The sequence below is a fragment of the Ascaphus truei genome, chromosome 3 (genome assembly GCF_040206685.1).
Source record: "Ascaphus truei isolate aAscTru1 chromosome 3, aAscTru1.hap1, whole genome shotgun sequence".
Classification (NCBI taxonomy): Eukaryota; Metazoa; Chordata; class Amphibia; order Anura; family Ascaphidae; genus Ascaphus; species Ascaphus truei.
The window spans coordinates 83,187,548-83,210,877 of record NC_134485.1 but is presented as its reverse complement, the minus strand read 5'-3'; the positions used below and the strand labels follow the sequence as shown (position 1 = coordinate 83,210,877).

Below are 23,330 nucleotides of genomic sequence, written 5' to 3'. Positions count from 1 at the left end.
CTCTCTCCCTCCCCTCAATATGACACCCTCTCTCTCCCTTCCCTCAATATGACACTCTACTCCTCCTCTCAATGTGACACTCTTCCCCCTCCCCTCAATATGACACTCTCTCCCCCACCTGCAACTCACATCACTCTCCCCCCCTGCAACTCACATCACTCTCCCCCCTCTGCAACTCACATCACTCCCCCCCCTGCAATTCACATCACTCCCCCCCTGCAACTCACATCACTCTCCCCCCCTGCAACTCACATCACTCTCTCCCCCCCTGCACCTCACATCATTTCCCCCCCTGCCCCTCATGTCAGCATCCCACCCCCCTCACATGTCAGCAGTCCACCCCCCCTCATATGTCAGCAGCCCACCCCCCCTCACATGTCAGCAGCCCACCCCCCCCTCACATGTCAGCAGCCCACCCCCCCTCACATCTCAGCAGCCCACCGCACCTCACATGTCAGCAGCCCACCCCCCCTCACATGTCAGCAGCCCACCCCCCCTCACATGTCAGCAGCCCACCCCCAGCTCACATGTCAGCAGCTCACCCCCCCCCCCTCACATGTCAGCAGCCCACCCCCCTTACGTCAGCAGCCCACCCCCCCCTCACATGTCAGCAGCCCACCCCCCCCACCAGCCCGTTTTTCACACCCACCCCCCCAGCCCATTTTTCACACCCACCCCCCTACCAGCCGTTTTTCACACCCACCCCCCCCACCAGCCCGTTTTTCACAAACGAACAGCCCGTTTTTCACAGGCCCGTTTTTTACACAAATAGGCCAGGCGGGCTGCATGTTGTGCAGGCCTGGTTTAGAGAGTAGCGCATTCTGTTAAGCAGGAATATGCAGTGGCAGCACTTACTACATTACTGTATTCTGTATAGTTTGTATTCTGCTTTGTGTTAAATAAACCAGTAAACTAACTGAAGATGTTATCCTCAATGAAACTTTATCTGTGTACTGTACTCATTATAATTGTCCTTTATATATTGTTATTAATGTGTTGAACTTTGTACATAGAACAATGCTGCTATTATTAATTCCTACCCCCCTGTACATTGTTTCTTATGGAAGAGATAATAAAATTACTTGGTTTCAATTTTACAAGGAACTGACCATGGGTTTCTAACCAGTGTTCCTTGATATTGAGCCAGTGCCCTAAGAAACATGATCCTTTTCCCAATGTCATGTCACTACGTGCTCCACCAAACATGGTAGAACAGGAACAGTAAACTCCTTCCTGAAAATATCTCTCAATGTAATATTGTGTTGTGAGAAAGGTGATGGGCCAATGTCTTGTCTAGGCAAGATCTGTGTAAACAGTACTTCCGCAGTCCATGTTGCTGTTGGAGTATAAACCATATTTCTTACCCTTACCAAAGTATATATCGGCTCTTTTAGCCACACATTTGCTTTTAAGAGTGGAGACCTGTAAAAACAAGGCAATTTTAGAATCTCAGCATGACGTGGAATAATGCTGACAAAACTTGTTCGTCAACCACGTATATGGCAAGTATCAAGCACTCAAGATACACTGACTCACTTCGAAGCAGTGCTACTGATATTCATCGTAATTCGCTTCATTGATGTAGGGCCACTCAAACATCAAGGTTCATCATAATTGCATTCATTATCCACATGTTACTCTTGAGGACAGGGAGCTTTATGATTACTTTGATTATTCAACTGAAAATCTAAAGTCTTGAAAAATCAAATCCTTTATTAATGCATATTTGTAAGCTGTGATCATTTTTAGTGCAGTAGTCTAAAAATGGTAGAAATATACTGTATAAAGTGACTTTGAAAACCGCATAGGTTTATTGATTCCCAATATATACAGTCTATGGAGACAAAAAATAATTCAACCTCCGGGCCTACGATTTCTGACACTTCCAAGATGGCTTTGTCTAGGTTCAGTGAAAGATAATGTTGGCATCTGCGATTTTAAAAGTATTAATGATTTGATGTTTCATTACTCCCAGCCCTTTCCAAATGTAGCATTCATGACACCAATCAATATCTTGTAGAAGTGAATACAAATTCTGAAGCGATTATGTATTAAATCCTATATATCTATAACAGTGGTGTAGGATATCTAAGCAGTGATTCTTCTGCCCTCTGCAGTTGTAAATCACAGTTTGCTATTCTACACCAATTAAGGAACCATGGGCTGGATGCACCCATCAGGTTGGGTTATCTGGCCAACAAAACTGCTATTGCTGAGGCAGGAGAGGAAATAAATACGTACTCGGGTCTGTGATAAGTTCAGGGCATAAAAAAGGTGTAGAAGAGGGGATAGTTATTAACATTGCTGTGCACTTGTTTCATGTAGCCCGTGGTGAATGATCAACCACTGTGACACTTATGCAGTTTGGTCCTTCATTCCTTGAAGATTAAGCAGTCTTGATGTACAGTACAATTCCAACATGCAGGGAAACAGCCTCAGGCGAGGAGAAACCTGCTTGTGCAGCCAACACAACACAGACAAACAATTTCTTCACTGTGCAGGTCTCCTCAAAGACAGAAATACAAAGTAGAGCTCTACTCACAAGTTCATAATGAAGTTCTCCATTTCATGTGACAGCCAAGAACAGTGGAATAACAAAGTTTCAGGTCCCATATAGACCTTTCATCAGATGATTTCACCCCTCCATTTTTCCATCCCCCCCACCCCCTCCATTTTTGCCTCCCCTCCTCCCCCTCTGTTTTTGCACCCTCCCCCTCCAATTTTGCACCCCCGCCTTACCCCTTACCCCTTACCCTGAATAGTGGTGTGCAGTGGGGAGAGCATGTTGTACCTGCTACGCAGTGGAGTGTGGCAGAAGCATGGGAAAGAAGCCTCCTCTGCTTCTGGCCTTCCAAACGCTGCCTCTGTTACCCCCCACAAAAAAATGTGTGACCCTAGGCGACCGCCTAGGTCAGCTAGTGGTTGCAACAACCCTGCCACCAACAGATCCGGTTTTAAGGATATCCCTGCTTCAGCACAGGTGGCTCAATCAGTGGCTCAGTCCTTGTTACTTGATATCCCCAATACTTGGCCTGTTGGTGGACCTTGAGGACTGGAGTTGGCCATCCCTGGCCTTGAGTGGCGCCTCTAAAATTATATTCTTACATACTCAGCCTGTGCGTGGCAAATTGCTATAATATGTTTAATGCTACCTGTGCTTCATGGCACTGTTTTCTATCCTGTTCGTTCTTCTCGCCAGAATATGTTAACATGTTACAAAAAAAACAAAAAAGCAATGGTGTATATACCATTTAGGCCAATCCAATAAAACATCTCTAGAATCAATGTGAATACTAGAGCTCCAGGCCTGATAGCTGCCATGTTCCAAAACATTCCATCCTGTAATAGAAATTCCATTGCTAATATATTCTAATGGTTCTTTTCAATGGGTAACACAGAGCATATGTCATGTGTGCTCTGGGAGTATATCTATCTTGACAGATTAACTTCTTGCAAACAGGCGGTAGCTGCGTAGCAGATGGCTTGGGGCTGGAGGATTCCTTACGGGAATCTGGCAGTGACATTTCTGACTTCCAGGTAGACTAAAATTCGGTTGTTTTTTGTTATTGTTACTTTGTGAGTTGGAAGGGGGGGAGGGAAGCTTTGTAACATTAGCACAAGAAACCTCAAAGTGTAAGAATATCCCAAATTAATTTGTTAACCTCAACATATAGAGGCATTTTGTTTCACTATAGCACCACTAGCCTCAATGAGAGATGAGTTAAAGTACTTGCCAAAATATTTATAATGGAATGTACCAATTGTGACGGGAGGGGGTAACCAGGCTCTCTAATAAAGGCAAAGCCCGATTTGGTTATCCCTGTTACGTATATAAGGGTCCAAGAGAGTTAGCTCTTGGGCCCAGTAACATTGTACCATTCCAAAGTACTGTCTGTAATAAAAATATTTTTTGTATTTTTCCCTTTCCGGGCATGCAATCAAGCAGGGATTGCTAGGGTATGAGTTTCAAGGGGGGTTTGCGGAGGAACCGTTGATAGAATGTGCCTAGGAGGTTGGGGTCCGGAGTTGTTGGTCCCCTCATAAATGTACCCGGGAATCATGCCTGATTCTCGGGTATATAGGCACATTGTCCCGGCAATACCTCCCCTTGAAAACGCAAGTGTGACTCACCACTAGGATACCCTGCTTCAGCACAGCCCAGAAAGAAGAATGGGGCACAGGGATAAAATATGTATTCCTATAGCTGAGGGAATTCCTAGGTTAAGGGGGGTACCCCAGCTAGTGCCAAGGTGACCCACAACCAGTATAGGGTTTGTGGGTGCCCCAACCGTATATAAGGTTGAAAGTCTCTGGACTCCGAGAGTCCAGACTGAGTCCAAGGGAAAGCGTGTGGGGAATAAGGCAGATAGAAATAAAACTACAATATTTTTGCTTTTCTGTCCCCTGTGCCCGGAGACTCAGAAGTGTATGAAAATATACTTTAATGTAATGTAATGTGCTTTTTACATTCGGAACCAATGTCCAAACAGGCTGCCCGAGCTAACCCATTGGCGCCGGTAAGTATGCTGGACATCGGAGTTCAAAGCAGCCAGAGGAAGGCCAGAGATGTGAACGGCATTTGGTCAACAGTGAAAGGCGGAGTACAAGGTCCGGAGATCAATGGCAGTCCTCCGGGATGCCACTTGCTCTGCCAGACTTGGTGGAGCCTGCCCAGCAGAGGGCATTGAGATAGCCAGGGGGAGAGGTGGCAGGCTTGCGCATGTCTCTTGGCTATTTCGGATTTCCCGCTGACCCGGCTTTTCTTGTTGGCTTGGCTCTGATTGGTCGCTTGGGAAAGTTCCCACGCGTAGAGTGGCTGTTCAGTTTTGTGAATGAAACTGAAAATACTATAAAAATCATTGAGCCAATCAGATTCTTTCTGCCCGGTAGTAAGAGCACAGGCGGGGTTTTCAAAGTTGCTTCTATGCGAATAGCAGAGCAACAGGCTTCGATTTCAAGCCTGAAAAGTCTGCCTGCCAGAGTCTAAGTTCCGACTTTTGCGCCCAAGCTCTCAGAAACGATCGTAGCAGATGCAGCTGGGATTTTATGCCGATTTGAGTTCCAGAAGATTTGGACTAACTCGCGGTCAGGATGGACCAAGTTCTCAGAAGAGAACTTAGCGGTGGCGTATGGAATTTTATGCTGATTTCGGTTCCAGGAGTTTCCGGGCTAAGTCCCGATCAGGGGAAAACTCTCCAATAGAGTTCCCGGCACCTAGGAAAGTCTAGTTTTCGACCCCAGTCCCAAAGTAAATGTGTCTTTTTGTCTGTATTTTGTGTATCATTGTGTGTAAGCGAAATTATGCCAAATAAACTACAATTTATTTCATTACCTTGTTTTGCTCAATGAATGATCCCGGTAAAAAGGTGTAAATAACCTGGTCTCCCGTGACACCAATTTTAAGCCTTCACTTAACACTTCCTTTGCATCTGACATGATGTTAACTTCTACACATAAGAGATGAGTATGAAATTTAAGAAACGAATAGCTATCTTCACGCACTTGACACTTGTGCATACTGAAGCTAAATAAAAATCTGTTGGTTCATACCCTGTGGAGTCATGGGCAGTTGTTGTCTAGAGGGGGCATGGGTAAAACTTTTAATTCCAGGGAATATGCAATTGGGATTTGTTTTAAATCATCTAATACTTAAGGCCCTCCTAGACGCCTACTCTTTAGAGAAAACCCTAATGAAATGTTTTAATGAAATACACATACAAATCTGTCTGTAACGCCAGTATGCCCGCAGACCTGGCCAGTCCCCAGTACTGAGGTGGGTAAGGGTATAACACGCACCCACAGCAGTGAGGGCGTGCCCGGAGTGTGGTAGTTGCGTTGCCGGGCCTGCTGAGTAAGGGTTAACATTATACTTGCTGAGTCCGGGGCGCCAGAGGTCGGAAGGTATTGTCCAAGAGCCAGAGTCCAGGGATTGGAGAGAGCAGCGAAGTGATGTCCGAAAGCCAGAGTTCAAGGGCAGGAGAAGGCAGCGTAGTCAAAGTCCAAAGCAGAGTTCAAGTTCAAACTAAGGGAATCCAAACAGGGGCAGGGACAGGAACCAGAGCTGAAACAGATAAGGGAGCTGGGCATAGACACTGCACACACAGGAGCTACAGGAAAGCTATGTAGAGCAAGGAATGAGAGGACAGACTGGGGTTATAAAGGAGGGAGGACAAATAGCAGGAAGGGGTGGAGCAGGGGTTTGACTGGGAGCTTGCAGTGATAGGTGTGAGAGAGCAGGATAGGAGACGGAGGTAATCTAGGGTAATGGCCTGCAAGCTCCGGGGGGGCAGAGCCAGTACCTGGGGAGGATTGGTAAGTAGAGCGGGTGTGCGCGTCCTCTGTAACACAGTCGCGCGCACGATGCACGAGTACCAGAGCGTGGAGGAAGGATCGTGGAGGAGGTACTCAGCTGGTGAAAATGAGAGGGGGAAGGAGAGGCAGAACCAGGTAGGGAGACAGAGGTACGCCGAGGGGCGTGAGTCCCCTGACGGGTGACCAGGGACCGGGAACGCGCACAGTAAGGGGGCCGCGCATGCACACAGACCGCGAACGGGAGCGTGACCGCGACACGAGGGAATGAGGCAGAGACCGGGAAAGCAAGGAAAGGGGAGGGTTAGCCGGAGGAACCAAGGTGACGGGGACACGCTGGGAAGAGCGAGTCCCCCGATCCGTTACACTGACATGTTAACAGTACAGGTGGTCCTCGCTATCCGACGGTCCATTATCCATCAAACGGATTATCCGATGCCAGATAATACATTCCGATGAATGCATTATCCGACGTCGGATGGATTATTCGACACTCACCGCCGCAGATTAACATTGGATCCGCAATCCGACAGTACGCTATCCGACTGCAATTTGCGGGTTGGATTCCAGCGGATAACAGAGGACTGCCTATATGTTTCTATCTTATAAATGGACCCTAGGCTGTGGCATCTCTTTAGATTTAGAAAAATAACAGAGCAAACTCTGTCCTCAAAAAAGAAGAGTTTCAATGTTTCAGATTTGTTTGAGTTCATCAATAGTCTTGAAGGGGAAAAACCTTTGATGTTTATAGCGTTAGGCTGAGTCCCTGGCGCTGAGCACGCTTAGTGCTTTGCACTTGGCGCGCATTCGTTAGTCAATGTGGATCGTCACATCCACACTCACACCCATGCTTGCGCTTGGGTAAACAAAAATATGTAACTTTCGAGCGCGCTCAATTTGCTTGCAATGCCCCCGTCCCCCCCCCCCCCGTGCACGCTTCCGAAATAGCGAGGACACCCGGCGCTCATGCTTGGAGAGCTGGTGACGTCACCGCTTTCAAGCATGAGAACGGTCAGCGCCAGCGGGGCCGCAGCCTTACTCAGGATTACACATTATTATAGAATGGTGTGTGCTCATTTTCATGTGAGAACGGGGTAATTATTTTCCCTAGTCTTGAAGATACCGTTTTCAGAAATAAACAATATCTAGTTACTGCTGAGTGGAGTTCATAATCTATGTGGGCGCAGGTGGGACAAACATGAATCAAAGAAGTAACTGAATAGAAAAGAGAGAGGTGGAAACGGGCAGGAAAGATGGCAACTATTGTAAGGGAAAATTTACGGGAATGAAAAGCTCATAATAACTGTTTCCTAAACCTTTCTGGCCAAGTAGAATGTGGAAAAGTCCTCACTTGTCAGTAACATACTGTCAGCAAATACATAATCTGTTTATTTGTATTATGTTTGAGATAAGCTGGGAGTAGAAAATGTTTAGTCAGGACTATTGCTGCCGGGATACTACCCAAAAAAATCCCTCCCGTGGCTTAGCAGATGAATTGTTTTGGACAGAGAACAGCAATTCATCTACTAATGGGGGATTTCAGAACAAGGTGCAGAACATCATTTCTCCATGAATAGTCAAATCAAATAGTGGGGCTTGTGTTTACCCTGGGCATAAACCTACAGTATCTACTGGAAATGCATTTAAAGATGATATAATGGTCATTCATTTTACTGTTGAAGTAAAGTGAGCAGATGGCTCCAGATTATAAAGCATAGACACATCCAGGCCCAATATTATATCATTCAACCAATTACACTAGATATCTGGAAAAGTGCATTGCCAGCACAGATCTGTTTTGGGAATGAGAGCACAAAGCTCAGCAATGGCTAATGCTGTCATTTATAATCATGAGCCATCTGGTCACTTTATGCTTATAATATACATTTTTTAATATAGTGTTTTCATCTCTACATTGGGTATGATGCAGGCATGATGAATCTCTGTTCAAAACAGCTTGCAATCTTAGTTGGAGGGGGATTAGGCAAAGTATCATCTCAAACGAGCCTTGGTGGCTGATTCCAGGACATACAACCTATCATAAGCTAAGAAGGGTTTGGTGCTTCAATCAACATTTGGGAGAACGTCGGCACTGATTCCACTGATAAGCCAGGACTCTACCACATACGCTAGTTAGGTGTGTGTGTGTGTGTGTGTGTGTGTGTGTGTGTGTGTGTGTGTGTGTGTGTGTGTGTGTGTGTGTGTGTGTGTGTGTGTGTGTGTGTGTGTGTGTGTGTGTGTGTGTGTGTGTGTGCGATAATCAGGTGAAGATACTGGGTGACAGCTTATATATTTTTTTTTTGCTATACTTCTAACTTCTGTAAGATACCGATTTCTAGAGATGTGTGAAATGTTTGCATACAGAATGTCTGTGAAAGAAGAGAATATTGGAATTTCGCCAAGTCTGCAACATTTTTAAAAATGCGCCTGGACTGTTGAGAAAGCGAGAATTCACACAGTGAATACATTTAGACAGCGAAATGTCAAACTCTGTAGATGTGTTAATATGCACAACATTTTCTCATATTTAAAAAAAAAAATCTTAATAATTTGGCAAACATTTTCTCAAACTGAAGGTGGGCACATTTACACATCTGTACTGATTTCTAATGCTGGAAACCCTGACTCAAGATTAACTCAGTACTGTCACTTTATATATTTGTGCTCCAGGATTTTAACGCCGGAATGGTTTCATCCTATACAGTACTGTGTGTAGCTACTGTATGTGGTATAGGCACTTTATTTGGGTGAAAAATGCTTATGGTGCTTAGGGAGCTTGTAGATCAGGTTGCACATCGTGATTTATATACAGCTCAGCCCCGTTATAGCGCGGTCCTCGGGGGCCACCCGATCCGACCGCGCTATAACCGGGGTCACGCTAATATTTGTAAAAAATGGCCGCCGATCGGGAGGGTGGGGAAGAGGTGGAGTGAGGTGCCGGCAGCTGCACACGTCCCTCGCAGCCACCGTACTTCCCTCAGCATTCCCCTAGCACTTCCCCCAGAAGCCTCACTTCTACCAGCACCGATTCCCCCCCCCACCCCCGATCCCCACCAGCAGTCTTGCACCCCATCCCGGCACCGTTCCCCCCCCCCCCACAAGCAGCACCCCAGCCCGGCACCGATCCCCCCGCCAGCAGCACCCCAGCCCGGCACCGATCCCCCTCACCTCAGCACTGCACCTCAGCCCCGCACAATCACCCCAGCTCCGCACCAATCACCCCCCCAGCCCGATCCCCGCAGGCAGCCCCACGATGCCCCAGCTGCTGACACCGGAGATAAGGGAGTAGGGGGGGCTGTGTGCGTGCTGTGAGTGTGCTGTGAGTAGTGAGTGTGTGCTGTGAGTGTGTGCAGTGTGCTGTGAGTATGTGCAGTGTGTGCAGTGTGCTGTGAGTGTGTGCTGTGAGTGTGTGCAGTGTGCTGTGAGTGTGTGCAGTGTGTGCTGTGAGTGTGTGCAGTGTGCTGTGAGTGTGTGCAGTGTGTGTGTGCTGTGTGTGCTGTGTGTGCTGTGAGTGTGTGCGCAAAAAAACCCTTTTTTTATGTCGGGGTCCACGCTCAAACCGCGTTATAAGTGGATCGACGCTATAACGGGGTTGAGCTGTATATATATATATATATATATATATATATATATATATATATATATATAAAGCAGATATTACCAGATGGTGGATCCGGAAAGAAGAGACAGCACACAGCCAAGTAGTGGAAACAACTGTATTGATGTAAAATAAAGGGCCTGCATCCAACGTTTCAGTCAGCTAAACGTGACCTTCCTCAGGGATTGGATGCAAACGTTGGATGCAGTGCCTTTATTTTACATCAATACAGTTGTTTCCACTACTTGGCTGTGTTCTGTCTCTTCTTTCCGGATCCACCATCTGGTAATATCTGCTTTCTATGTGCATATGGGATAAGCATCAGTTTATTTCTTGTTTACAGTGTGCCTTCTGCCCTTGTTCGTTTTATATATATGTAACGGTTTTTGTGACCCGGCCTGACCCACCCAATCTCACATTGGCCCCTGTGGTCTAACCGGTCCCCATTACAGTGTGGTAGTGTCTGGTGGTGCACCTGTTGGCTACAGGACCCCATGAGTCTCCCGCATGATGGTGTGTGGGGAGAACCCGTCCAGACAGGCAGCTGAGGTAGTGTTCAGAATCCTACCTAGTTCCAGTGCAGCGCCTCCACCTCAGCAGGGTCCCTTCGGTCACTTGGGGATGGTCCTGGCGAGGAACTCCTCTGTGGTGCTCCACTCTGTACTGCTGCGGCCAAGTTTATTCGAGCATTTGCCCGTTCTTGGCCGCAGCAGTAGCCTGGCGCGCGCCCGAGAGTGACGGGCGCGCGCCGAAGCAGCGGAAGAGCGCCCTCCGATCGGGGCGCTCTCCCTACCGCTGCCGGGTCCCCCGGAACCCCCTGCCGCCGTCCCGCGATCGCGGGACACCAGGGCTCCCTCGGGGAGCCCTGGACGCGCGTGCAGGGGGCGCACGCTCCCGAAGACGCGTGACCACGCGTCTATGACGCGCGGCACGCCGAGGGGCGGCCACTAGCAAGCCGGGAAATCTCCCGGCTTGCGGATCTGGCCGCAGTGCGATAAACTGTGTCGCCACTGTACATTCACTCCACACATGTACACGAGAGGGTTTGTGATTAAGAGCATCTTTATTGCTTGAGGTGGGCTAGCTGCCCTCCACAATGGGGTGTACTTAGCCTTCCATCGTCCAGCTGCTTCCCTCTGAAAGGTACGCCTTCCCTTAATAGGTGGGTTCCCTATCCCCGCAGGGATCTCGGCCCTGTGCCAGGTCCCTGGTCACAGTTCTCTCAGGCAGCTTGTCTCTGTCTGCTTGTGCTGCCAGACTCACAGCTCTGCATTCAGACTACTGCAACAGTGTTGCAGACCTCCATCTGCCTCTTACTGAACACAGCAGCACAGCAACAGGAACTGAACTAACTCTTAGACACAGTGCTGTGCCTTATGTAACTTCTGAGGCTGACACACCTCTGACATCACTAACCATGGAGTCAGAGCATGTGACCAGTCCCATCCATACACAGGGCACCCCACCAGGGTGTGAGGGCAAACCTCCATAATTACTGCTGGCATGCCCACACTTACCAGGCCTTACTGCCAACAGGAGAGATGACTGTAGGCATTTTACATGACCGCTACATATATATATATCATTCCCCAGAATCCCTTGCTGCAGTGGAAGCACTGTATGCTGGGCGATAATGGTGAAAGTCAGTGTTGCAGACTTCTCTAAGACATGCAAATGAGCACACAGTAATATTTTCATTTGCTATATATACAGTAGTTATATATATATATATATATATATATATATATATATATATATATATATATATATATATATATATATCTATATATAGATATATATACACACAAAAGAGAAAAACAAGCGCATGCTCCATGTGTAAAATCTGAGAAGCATTTTAATCATCTAGACAGTTTAAAAGTATTGCACTCACAAACGCCGGAGAAAATGAGGCATGTTATGAGCACAGCTCATGCTCCATCACAACAGGCAGATGGATTGGTAGCAGTCCACACAATCAGACGCTGGCAATGTTGCCTTTATGCACCACGTCATTACGCCGGACCGGAGTAGATGGTATTGCCGCCAAGAGGGGTCCTCCAGGAACCGGTGGCATGTTTTTAGCTTCTTGGAGGACCCCTCTTGGAGGCAATACCATCTACTCCGGTTCCAGGATCTGTGGTCAGCGTCTGATTGTGTGGACTGCTACCAATCCATCTGCCTGCTGTGATGGAGCATGAGCTTTGCTCATAACATGCCTCATTTTCTCCAGCATTTGTGAGTGTGATACTTTTAAACTGTCTAAATCAGTGGTCTCCAAACTTTTCAGTACGAGGGACACATTGTATATTCTACACATTTTTGCGGGCCAAAGAAAAAAAATATTTTTATAATTTTTATATATTTTATAAATGAAGGAATAAGTTTAATTTGGATCTTTTTGGGGTAATCAGCATGATATGATTCAAAACAAAAGAGAAATGTGACAATTACAAAGAAAGGATGCCGTGCTTACACTGGGAAATTATATAGAATGAGCACAAATATATATATTTCAAGTTGCTGCGGGCCACATAAAATCTTGTGGGTGGCCAGATGTGGACCCCTGGGCCGTAGTTTGACTCAATTTGCACATTGTCCAGGATTACTCTTTACTAGGCAATTAACAGTGGTGGAACTACCCGCGGGGGCCTGGCTGGCGCCATAAATTGGGCCTGGCAATAGGTAGGGCCCAACTTCAGAGTCCGTCTGCCAGGACCTCTCCTTGCTGCAAGTCCCTGCTTATTATGGTGCCTAACCTCACTACCCTTCCCAGCCTCTTGTGTTTTGATCTGTGCCAGAAGTTGGGCCAATATCCACCCAGGTTTCACAGAAGGTAGACCGGTGGCCTCCCACCACCACAGAGGTACAATTAGGGGGGGTAAGGGTTGATTGAGTGTGAGAGAGAGGGGGGATTGAGTGAGAGAGGAGGGGGGATTGAGGGAGAGGGAGTGGGATTAAGTTAGATAGAAGGGGGTGGAGATTAGAAGAGGGGGCAGCATATGAGAAGGGGGGCCTTTAACATTTTTTGCATGGGGGGCCAAGAATTGTAGTTATGCCACTCTAGACAAACTATTCAAAGACAAGAATGCTAATAATTGTTCATATTCAATTACACAAAGCAAAGTCAGTGTACACAGTATTGTTTTGGGATTGCAGCCTTGTTTTTGTATATAGTGGAAAGCATACCAAAAACTTAAAGTAAAAGATAGACAAGCACAGATACAACAGCAGTAGTAGGGTAGAGGGTGTTGGAAGGTGATAACAGGAATCTGTTAAGGAGTGACGTGGTTCATTTGAACGATATTGGTTTGGGTATGTTTAATATTGATTTGCAGGAAAGTATTGAGAGATCTGTTGTTGTGTGGGGTGCGGAGCCCATTTTAGGTATAAAATGGGCTTGCTGGTGGCAGGCTGTCCTTGTCTGCTTAGGCATACTGTATGGTTGGAAATGAATATGTGTTTTGCCCCGAAATGGGGCATGGAACGGTAGCCTCAATAATAACTTTATTTAATAATAATTTTATTTATATAGCGCTATTCTCCCAATGGGACTCAAAGCACTTCACAGTTACAAAAAGGAAAAAAGAAGAAAACATTGAAGGCTATAAAAGAGAAAGATGCAATAAAGGCTGGGACGGTACTGTAGCTATTAAATGCCAGACATGTTGTGGTTCATTAATTAAATGCCTGGGTAAACAGATAGGTCTTGAGCCTGTTTTTTTTTATAGATTTTCAGAGAGGGGGCCTCTTGAACTATATGAAACAGACTGTTCCAAAGAGTAAGAACAGCGTAGCTAAAAGTTCAGGCCCTAAAGGAAGTCAAGGAGTTTTCTGTGAAATGTTAGCAGTCCTTCAGCAGCAGATCAAATTGAGTGAATGGGAGTGTAGGGAACTAGAAGCTCTTTCAGATAGCTGGGATTCTGGTCATGTAGTGTTTTGAATGTCAACAACCCAATCTTGAAATACATTCCCCATTTTACTGGCAGCCAGTGCAGAGAATGGAGAATAGGTGGTCACGTGGCAAGAATGGGTCTAGTTGGTTATCAACCTGGCCACAGCAGTCTGCACCACAGTCTTTTTCACAGGTAGAGTGCATTGCAGTAGTCTAGTGTGGGGACACAAAAGCATGGACAAGCACAGTAAGATCCTCTGGAGGGATTAAGTGCTTAATCCTGGTTATGTTTCTTAGGTGGAAGAATAAAGTTTTGATCCCAACAGACACCTGATGTTTAATGGGTCAACTCACAGTCAAGGATAACACCAAGATTCCTCACACAGACAGCATTTAGAAACTGGAAACCCTCAAGTTTAAGGCCAGTTAGTTGACCTAGCTGCAGTCTTGTTGTCTTCTGATTGTGAGTATCCACCATGAGCACTTCTGTCTTATCAGGATTCAACCTCAACCAACTGACACTCATCCACTTTAAGAGCTCAGATAAACATCTATTGTTGACTGATGTTGGTTCCTTAGTACTCGGTACAAAGGACAAGTAGAGTTGAGTGTCACCTGCAGAGCAGTAATAACCCAGGCCATGCCATCTGATTGTCACCCAGTGGCAGCATGTACACTGCAAACAACATAGGAATTAAGATAGAACCCTATGGCACTCCGCATAACAGGAGCACTGACCTGCCAGTGAGAGAGAATCTGGACTAGCTGAGAACTGTGCCACTCAATCCACAGAAATCCTTCAGGCACTCCATTAAAAGCCCATGGTCGATGATATCAAATGCTGCAGAGAGGTCAAGAAGTACTAAGATCGAATAGTCACCTCTGTCTGTTGCCACCAGGAGATCATTAAGCACACAAACCAGAGCTGTTTCAGTACTATGCCGTCTTCTGAATACTGACGTGAATGGGTCATAAATCTCATGGGTCGATAGATAGGTTTCCAGTTGGGTTGCAACCACTCTCTTAATAACCTTCCCAAGGAAAGGAAGGTTTGATATAGGCCTGTAATTATCCATGTAGTCCAGGTCTAATGAAGGTTTTTTTTAGAAGAGGTCTGATGACTGCTTCCTTCAGTGGTTCTAGAAAGATCACCATCTGCAAATACTATAGGACTACTTTGCCAAACACTGGGCCGATTACATCAACACAGCTTAAGAGAAGGCGTTTTTGGACTGGGTCCAAATCACAGATAGTGGGACGAAACACCAGGATTGTTTGCACTATTTCTTCTACATCCAGATGGTCAAAGCTAGTCCATAAAGCCAGAGAACCTGGATTTTTATGCCTGGAACCCTGACACTTATTAGATAGCCAGTCAGGACCCCAGCCTGGATGGAAGTTACTTTATCAGAGAAGAGAGCAACATTATCACAACAGGACTGTGAAAAGGCTTCACAAGACTGCAGACATGTTGGTTTTCAGAGCCTCTCCATGGTGTGGAAGAGCTAAGCTCGTCTATTGTCCGCTGCCACTGGCAATGTTATGCCATAACTATTCACATCCAAATGAGGTGTCTCTATCTTATTGGGGATTTGAATGGGATGACTGTTCATTACAAGGAATCAAGGAACCTGCAGTCATGTTAAATAACATGTCACTGTTAAGGCAATGCGGAAAGCATGTTATTTAACTAGCGGGTCTAGTTAGATAACAACCTGGCAATAGCATTCTGCACCAGCTGCAGGCAGTGCAGCTCTTTTTCCGGAAGATCCAGGTAGAGTGCATTGCAGTAGACCAGGTGGAGGGGCTCAAAAACATGATCCTCTGGGGGATCAAGTGATTAATCCTGGCTATGTTGGGTGGAACGGCTGTTCGTTACAAAGAATCAAGGAACCTGCAGTCATGTTAGATAACATGCCACCGTTAATGTAATGCATCATGTCTGCTACATCTGTGTATCATTCCTTAGTAACCAAGGTACTTTGAACATATTTAAAGCTGCAGTTCAGTCAATATCCAATATCCTGCATGTGTGTTTTATTTTAATAAATCAGTACTGTAGTAAGAAAAAATACTTTTAGCATTTTCTGTTTTAAAAAAAACAACTTTGAAAGACCAATTTTCTTGTATTCTATTTTAACAAGCATTTGCTAAGGCACTGCCCCTTCATGTCCTGTCACAAGCCCTGGCACACCCCTTTGTCAGCCCTGCCCTCCCTCTAGCACTTGTCAGTGCAGGAGTGCTCATGAATATTCATGAGCTTCCACTGAGTGACAGAAGCAGAAGAAAAACATATGCCATATCTAAAGATCTTGCCAAATTTTGCCGATCAATACATGGAGAACGAATTGACCTGCAGCTATACAGTTCTTTAGGTAATTAGAGATTGCACACATGAAACTATTGAAGAAAAAAATTAATAAAAAAATAAATAAAAAAAAGACTGAACTGCAGCTTTAAAGGTTCAGTCTCGCATAGATGGTTGAACTTCACAGTGACATACCCTTACTCATTGTCTGCCTGTTACTCTGTTTTGTTTCTGTTTGTATTAGTGGATACATTTCTCCTGAACAGGTGTTTTCCCAGTTATAAAAAATGAGCAGATGAGGTAAATGAAAAGGAAAATGACACAATACTAACATCAAAACAGCAATTTTTCGATATTTTAAAGCTTCCATCAACACATATTTTTAAATGAACAGATCATAATGCCCCCAAGTAGCACAATATTTTTAAATCAACAGATCACAATGCCCCCAAGTAGCACAATACTGCTGCGGCCAGCTTTAAACTAACAAATGCCCGTAATTTTCCGGGGCTTTTTTCGGCTCGGCTTCGGCTTGGCCGCGCGCCAGCCGCATCTTCCCTTCCTCCCTCCGGTCCGCGACCCCTGGCTGCTCCGCCTCTGCTTCCCCTGATCCCCCACATCCCCCACACATGCAGCGTGATCCCCAGTGTCATGGATGCCTTCGGGATGCCGGCGGAACGGAGGCAACGGAGGCACCAGTGCCGCACGGCCGCGCAGCACGCATCGGGGAAAAGCCGCGCCTGCACGCGGTTTAAAATTACCCGCGGTGGCGGCCGCTTTAGACTCAGGGCGGCCGCCAGTGTAGGTCCATAATCACTCTAATTAATATTAACTATTTCAATCAAGAGTTAAGTGGCACAGGGTGTCAGACATTTGGTTCCAGAGTTAAGTGATCCCTCATGATTCGGATGCTCAGCTACCTTTTACCCAATGGAAGAAGAGGTTATCTGCTGTATAGCAGAATCATCTCCAGCAGTGTCTGGTCCTTGTGATAATGATTAGTATGAATATGTTCCAGTTCAGGTTCTTTATGTCTCTGTGAATGCTGTTAGATATTTGATTGAATGCAAAACATTTGCTTGAATGCCTGTTGATCATTTAAAACGTCACAAATGCATGTCTCATTTTGTTTATGCAGATAATATGGAACTCAGCACTGTTCACCACATTTTGCCAATCTTCACAGACATATTTGCATTTACAGCTTTTGAGGGAAAGGTTTGCCGTTTTTGCGACTGCCCAGAATTAGAAGCAATTCTTTCACACATTTTTACTTGAGCTGTTCAGTGAAGATCAAAATAGCAGGTCAACCAGTGAAAGAATGCCCAGAGAGTTCAGGTTTTTAAATCTCAGAAACGTAATTAAAATAACAAAAACAGTGGTGGCAGTAGTAACCGGGGTCCATTAAATCTATCTCAGAGTGGCAGCATCGGAGTGTAAACGTTGCATAAGTGCCGCTTGCGTACGCCTGTAACTTATTTTAACTGTTCATGCAATATCTTCATATATAATGTATGACCCTGTTCACCTAATGTAACTATGTATCTGTCATCATAACTCTGTGCCCAGGACATACTTGAAAATGAGCGTAACTCTCAATGTATTACTTCCTGGTAAAACATTTTATAAATAAATAAGTGATATAGGCCTCAAGAAAGTCACAGCATTCAAACTGCCATTGAGAAAATAGATATATTTTGTTTCCAAATAACACTTGTTTTTTTTTTTGTTTTTTTTTCACAAAAGAGTCTGTCCCGTGTGAGCAATGAGAGATGTACCGAGATGTGCACTCGGTAACACCATTTTGCTTGGCAGAATCGTCACAGCTGAAGTCGAGTGTGCAGCTCTTAATAAGCTGGAGAGGAGGTCTTCATGGAGATAGCGATGTTAGGGTGTTATGGCAGCTGGCGCGCATTGTGAATGCTAATTCCCACGTGTGTGATTACAACACACTGGCACTGCTTTTCCTCCGAAATTATTCGACGTATTTAAATGTAATCGTGGTACAGTAATGCAGCACCTGTGTTCAAGAAAAAAATATCCTCCATCTGAAAATTAACCCACTGCAAATTGCATAATCTTTATAAGGGGATATGTATCTAGGGTCACAATAGGCCATTATGGCGATGCCAATCTCTGATACTGAGGGTGTCAATTTTATGATGCTTAACATGGTGTCTTTGTGAGAAGAAGGTGCTTTGCTCCTTGTGTGCCAGTGAGTGATTATTGGAACAGCAGGAGGTAGTTATTTGGCACAATATTATAAGAGGATGCAGTTTCCACATTGTTTAGTGGCAATATACTGTACATTTATGCTTTATTATAATTTCCTGGTGTTAAGGGCCAGTTAATGCCCTGTTCTAATGGCATTATTATTACTATTATTATTATTATTATAATAGGCTAAATGTACAAAAAGTTGAATTTATTTTTTTCGCTTGGTTTCGTTAACTTTCCCTCCCCCCTCAATATGCCCCCCCCTCTCTGTTACCTACTCAGTGAACCACAGACACCCTCAAATGTGCCATCATTCCCTCCCTGCTACCTCACATCTCACACCCATCACATGGCGGTTGCGGGCCAAGTGATACCCAGTGGGTCACAGAGCTGCTCGGTGCAGCATGTGAATGGTAGTCAGAGGACCTGATCGCCTCAAGCTCTGGGTCATTTCATGCTCATCCCCTTCCCACTTACCGTACACTTCCCTGCATGCTGAGGGTCACCTCACATTTCACACATGTGGCATGATGGGTGGGACCAGGGCCATCAAGCTCTGGGTCACAGAGTTGCTCATTACAGCTTGTGAATGGGGGAACCCTGAATCCCTGAGCCTCTCCAGCTCACACCCACTTTATGCCTAGCGATATGTTACTGTGTGAGCCTGGTTTGTGGGTGGGTCAGTGTGAAGATGTTGAGTGAGGTCCACTTGCAGAAGCTGGAATAGCCCGTGGCACCGGTGCTGTCTGTGTGCAGCAGCTGTACAGGAGGGAGCTAAACATTGAGCATACACATATTAATTTTTATTTGACGAGGTGCCAACATTTCTGGGCATTACTGGGAGAATGATATCCAGAAATCAGCCTTTACAGCCGAAGAGCTTACCAGAGCTTTATTTTAGAATGTGACATATTAAGAATGCCGCTGGAGGCTGCTGCTTCACAATTCCCAAGTGTTGTATTAAACGAGGAAAGCTGATGCAGTGTATACATGTTCAAAAATCTGGTCAACCTACAGTACTGCACCAAATTGTTCTTTAAAACTACAGTTCTCTTTTTATTGTGCTCTCTTTACAGAGAGACTTGTGGTGGAATTCACTAAGCTCCGATGCAGTATTGACTTTAATGGCAGTGAACCCTGTGTCAGACCTTAATGAATCTCCCTCCTATGGTCCTATTCAAAAAGTGGTTCTACTGCATAAAGCACCTTCAAACGATGGAAGACACCATGCGGCCCATTCACCTCAAAGGTGACTGCAGTGACATTAGGCATCTTATGGAGTAGCACCATTTTGTGTGTATGGCCCACAATGATTACTTTTTGCCTCTCGGAATTCCGTGGCACAATAGCGGCGTCAGTAGTATTTTTTCCATTGGTCAGACTGTCCCTGGTAACAGCTATTACCAACCTCCACATAACCATTATAAAACGTGGTTCCCAATTACAACATAGAGATGTACCACAAGATTCTTACTCCCATTGACACTGGTTAAAGCTGCAGTTCAGTTTTATTAAAAAAAAATTTTTTACATTTATTTTTTTACTTCAATAGTTTTGTGTGTGCAATCTCTAATTACCTAAAGAACTGTATAGCTGCCAGTCAATTCGTTCTCCATGTATTGATAGGTCGAAATTTGGTGACATATTAAAAGCTGGGATTTGTTTATATTCTGCTTCACTCCCTCAGTGGAAGCTCATGAATATTCATGAGCACTCCTGCACTGAGTGCTAGAGGGAGGGCAGGGCTGACAAAGGGGTGTGCCAGGGCTTGTGACAGGACATGAAGGGGCAGTGCCTTAGCAAATGGCTGTTAAAATAGAATACAAGAAAATTGGTCTTTCAAAGTTGTTTTTTTAAAAACAGAAAATGCTAAAAGTATTTTTTCTTACTACAGAACTGATTTATTAAAAAAACACACATGCAGGATATTGACTGAAGTGCAGCTTTAATGTAAGAAATGTATGTATGTATGTCTTTATTTATATAGTGCCATAAATGTACAATCATGCATAAAATATTGTGTATGCTAAAGAGAATGCATGCGTTACCATTGTTTTCAATGAAACGCAGTATTTATTGAGATAAATATCGTGGTAGCGTTAAGGCATTGCATTATCGGGTGCAATAAAGTCTACTACTGTACAATAAAGATTAAAAAAAACAGGAGAACTTCTGGGTGTCATCTACAGGTACATCAAACTTGCTTCATTCATCATCACATTGCCATATGTCATTCTGGCTAAGGACATATAATAGTAAAAATAATGTAAAAATTAAATATAACAGTCAATGTTATGTTCTTGTTTAGTTGCACTTATACTGTTGATTGAGTGATGTACAATATGTTGCAGTTTTAGCCATAAATGCATTGAGATACTGTAATAAAAAGTGGCAAAGGAATAAAAGCAGTAATTTATGTACCATGCAATGAGAAACACTTATCCCCACCCCTCCCCAAATCTTGATTATAGACATAGGGCCTTATGCAGAGAGCATCGTTATTTCGAAATTCGCCATTTTTTGTACAATTTCGCGCAGAAACCGGCAGAAAATGGCGAGTTCCGAAAAACGCGCCATTTTGTTTTTTCAATTGCTAAAACTCGCCTCGCGGCTGGCGAGAACCTCCATCTCGCCATTTTTAAAACTCTCCGAATGCAGAGAGGTGCGAACGGCATAAAGCGGCTGTTCGCGCCAAAAAATGCCGCGATTCTCGCATTTTTGCCGCGCCAGGAAAAGATGGCAAGATGGCGCTCGCCGCCTATAGTAAAGGGGAAAAAAAGGCGCGAATTTGTTTTTACACGTTTCTGAAGCGCGCATCTCGCCAATTTAAACTCGCCACACGCATCCATGTTAAACATAGCAGAATTCGCACTTTTCTGCATATGGAGAATAAAACTCTCCAAAAAAGCTACTTTTTATGAAATTCGCCAATTTTTAAATTCTATGCTCTCTGCATAAGGCCCATAATCGCCTGTAACTTAATTCTATAGCCATATTGATTCAATATTCAGTAATGTAAGTGTATAATCTAATTCTACTATACATAATCTGTTTGAAGGAAAGTAAATACTTACTGCATAGCATATTACGAGCATACCCCAAGGACTGGCTGAAGAAGCCTTAGAAGGGGGCAATGCATTACCAAGGTTATCCTACAGTATACTCTCAAACTTTGCTTTGAAATGACTTCTGTAACTAGCAAAACCTCACTAATCTTTTAGTGCAGCAGAAAAGGGTGCCCTTTTAAAAATGAAAGGCACATTTCTCCTGCAAAACAGACCGCTTTTCTTGCAGGTGATCGCCAAAGGGTTTTTATAGAAGGGGAGGTTAAGCGTCTTCTGCTTTTTTTTTCAGGGCGTAAAAGGGGGGGGAGTACACTTGAAATTGGGAGGTCGCATCTTTTTAGGTGTTGGAGAATGTCAGGTAAAAATATAAAAATCAAGCTTGGCAAACATTTCAGTATAGGATGTACAGCACAGAATGTTCTGGCAATTAAAATCCAACTCTGCAGAAGAGGAAGAATGGAATAGCTTGGTTGTTAATTCCACTGGACTGTGATTTCATGATGTGCACAGTTGTAGTAGTTTTCTTGTTCCTGGAGAAGTGTAAGTTTGTTGCAGGCCGTAATGACTTTTAATGGATCAACAAAAGCATTCTTTATAGAGCTCATACAGTACTTCTTCACATGTGCCAATCTCTAAAGAGGTTGAAGATAATCCTTCAACCATATAATCATTTAATTCAGTGGTAATTCTGCAAGATCTTGGACAAGACTCCTAATTTCCATGTCGTTCAGGTTTCAAATACTAGATTTTAAGCTTTTTGGGACATTTATAGATTTCATTGTGACAGCGTTATTCTACTTAAAAAGTCCAGAACTCTAACCTACAACCCTGTCTCCTTCGTATTATCATAAAACCCTAAACAATATCGCAAACACCATTCTACAATCTACTGATAAAGCTTGTCTTCTGTATAAATTCCAATTAAAGACTGTAAATGTGACATAATATTATATGGTATGTAAGGTAACACATCCATTGGTGATGTGATCTGTGATCCATTATGTTGTTCAACATTTTCAAGTCTGATTTAGTGGTTTTAGTAATTTTTTGTAAAAAATGGTGTTGACATGCGATATATACACAATTTTAGTGTAAGATCAATGCTGTCCTATACAGTAATACCTTACGGTTCCAGTGGGGAGAGGGGTGGCAGGATATTTTTTTAACATAAGTTTAAACAATTGAATTAGAAACAAATATCTTGAACCACTTAAATGTTAGAGCTATCTTCAACTCATGTCATTGAAGGGGTTAAAAGATGATTAAGGGAGCTACTGCATGGGGTCCTTGCAGTGTTGTGCATGAGACCGTTCAGTGCTAGAGGGATCTGCTACACAAAGTTTATTGCATGCCTCAACAGTTCTGAAGGGGCAAAACAGTCTCTCCCTTCAAGTTGAGCTGTCCTTTTAAATGTGTCTTAAGTGACTCCATTTATAAACCAGAACATTTTATGTGGTGGTATAAAAACAATGATCCCTGAGAGGTTGCTTTTCCCTGTTTGTAAATCAGTGGGGAACCCTCTAAAATACTGGGGACACTGCAGGCAGTGATTTTCCAGCTTATAGAGAGGCCAGCACCTTACTGTTGAGAATAGCACATTAATTGGGATTTATTGGATTAAGGTATTGATTCACCACAGGGCAGACACTAATTAACCTTCTTTCTCTGTACTGTTCTGAACACAGGATTGTTAGGGATACTATCATTATTATATCTGGGAAGGTCAACATCTGTGTAGCTGCTCTTGTAACTCACTGCACGGTTGAGTAACTCACTGCAAGAGTTGAGCTAGCCTCAAATAGTTCAGTTCGGTGACTATTGAAGGGGAATTATTTGAAGTTAACTAGAGAAGTTATTCCCATTGCAAATTAAAAGGCCTGCGGCATTACACTGCCCTAATTCTGGCAGTTCCATTGCAACCACAGATACTGTCCACACAAG

At 44.4% G+C, this 23,330-nt stretch overlaps 1 protein-coding gene across 3 annotated transcripts in view; it reads left to right on the top strand.

Moving 5' to 3' along the window:
- The window catches only part of PITPNM3 (PITPNM family member 3), a 462,376-nt gene that overhangs the window by 274,385 nt on the left and 164,661 nt on the right, over nt 1–23,330 (top strand). The gene's annotated exons all lie outside the window — the stretch shown is intronic.